This window comes from Chinchilla lanigera, unplaced genomic scaffold (genome assembly GCF_000276665.1).
Source record: "Chinchilla lanigera isolate Chin_1 unplaced genomic scaffold, ChiLan1.0 scaffold00081, whole genome shotgun sequence".
Taxonomy (NCBI): Eukaryota; Metazoa; Chordata; class Mammalia; order Rodentia; family Chinchillidae; genus Chinchilla; species Chinchilla lanigera.
In genome coordinates, this window is record NW_004955482.1 from 3,502,990 (window position 1) to 3,505,237 (window position 2,248).

Consider the following 2,248-nt stretch of genomic DNA (forward strand, 5'->3'; position numbering starts at 1 on the left):
AGGGATGGGGAAAGCACAGATAGATCAGAGGGCACATGTATCCATCCATGCTTAAACATGTATGTGACAGTGTAGAGACATACACAGTTATCTATCATGGGAAGGAAATGGCTCCCCCAAACCGGGCTCTCTCAGACAGCAGAGGTGATTGGACACTCGTCCCAGAAAGATTCAGTATCAGCCAACTATCCAGTCTCTGAATTCACCCTGGTCAGCTCCAAAACCAGAGTCCATAGCTCTGCCTGACAGCAGGCTGCTTAGACCAGGGTCTGTTGTCAGTGAGCCATCAGATCTCCAGTATGTGGCTGTGTCCTTGCCTCTGAGATCTCTTCCTGGCACCTGCTCTGTGGTTATCCTTGTCTTAAAAAATTATTAAGCACAAGAAAAGAATGAGTGTGTCCTGTTTCCTAAGTTACAGTGTTGCTCAAGTGGATTCAGGCTGGAACTAGGGGCTGTGGAGTGACTCCCAGCTCATTACCTTTCCTGATACGTTTCCTCCAGGGTACACTCACTGAAGAGTTTTAGTAGGCCCTTAGGATTGTTCCACTTTTTCTCTGGACCTGCAAGGACAGGTTTCAACAGTGGGTGGGCATGCAGCTTCCTCTCATCAGCATGACTCTCAAAAATCCCTTCACTGCTGGAGGCCTGAGAACAAACTTGTTTTTAATGGTGAAAAAAAAAATATATGTATTTAGTATTAGCCAGCTGGACTCAGTCCAGAGAATCTGCACTTTTTGTTGATATCCAAAGCATTGTAATCAGGAGCCAGTAGAGCATATGCCTTCTTCTCTCCATCAGGGCTGATCAGAGAATTGCCCTTGGCCATGTCAACACCGCAGAGCTTCTTCACAGCCTGTTGGCTCTGGTGCTGGCTGGCTTTGATGTCCACAACGAACACAAATGGACTGTTGTCCTCTACCTGCTTTCTGGCTGACTCTGCGGTCAGGGGGAACTTAGTGATGGTAGAGTGGTCACACTTGTTTCTCCCAGGAGTGCTCTTCTGAGGGTATTTGGGCTGCCTCCGGAGCTGTAGTGTCTTGGTACAGTGGAATGTAGGTCTTTTCTTTGTGGCTGTGGGTGGTTTTCAGTACCACCTTCTTGGCCTTCACAGCTTTGGCTTTGGCTTCAGCTTTGGGAGGGGCAGGAACTTCCTTCTTTGCCTTTGGCGCCATCTTGGTAAAAAGGCTGAACACTACCTTGATGTCCATGCACCTCAGTGAAAATGTTGCTGTTGGCTTTCCATTGTCCATTCAATGGAAAGTTTGCAGTAGCTAGAAATCTGCCCAGTGTGTAACTAGAAAGTGAACTGCATATCCAGTGGTACTACTCCTCCACCAGATTTCTTACTTCCCCTTCAGAGCCCTTGCTTAGCCTCCCTGAGTTCTATCACTGGAACTCAGCCCCTCCCCCCCTGTATATGAGGGTTTTTCTCTTTGTTGCATGTGCTGTCATGAGGACTGACTATGACTCCTCCTTCCCCCAAAACAAATGCTCACTGAATCAAAGACTCAATCTGGAAATGCCTAAGTCATGAAGTTTATAATTTCCTTAATGCACTAATCTGCTGGTGTGATCGAAATTTTATCCCATAACTGGGAGGTGATGGGAAGAAGAGTTGGGGTCAGCTGAAGAAAGGGGTCACACAGTTCCTGAGCTTGGGAACATTGCTGGTCCCCAGCCCTTTCCTCTCTGGTACTTTCCTTCCCTCTCTGCTTCCTGACTGCCATTAGGTGAGCAGTTTTCCTTTACCACACTCCTCTGCTGTGACGGCTTTCCCCAGTCAAGGGTCTAAAAGCCATGGAGCTGGCTGACCAGGGACCAAACCCTGTGAAACCATGATCCAAATAACCTTCCCTTTGCTAAGTTGTTTATGCCAGGTATTTTGTCACAAAAACAGAAAGTTGACTCACCCCGTGACAAGCCATGTCCTTGGTTACTCAAAATTTACCTCTGTTTGTGGAGGTCGGGAACTGGGTATTTTGTTGTTTTGTTCATTGTTTTGTGAGGACCTTGCAGAATTACTGGCACATGGTTAGTACTTAACAAACACAAGCTAAATGTTCTCTTGTGAATGACTACTCCAGGGCAATTCAGGAAATAACCTTTCTCTGACTCAATGCAAATGTGAACATTGGTGACATTTTAATGCATATGGAAGAAAGACATTTCCTCAGGACGCATCCCTGTGATAAAAAAAAGTATCATAAATTATTGACCTGGTTGAACAAGACACTTTACTGCCACCTGG

At 46.3% G+C, this 2,248-nt stretch overlaps 1 pseudogene; it reads right to left on the reverse strand.

Annotated features, from left to right (window-relative positions):
• Positions 1–697: 697 nt before the first annotated feature.
• LOC102025911 lies at positions 698–1,172 on the reverse strand (annotated as a pseudogene).
• Positions 1,173–2,248: the final 1,076 nt, after the last annotated feature.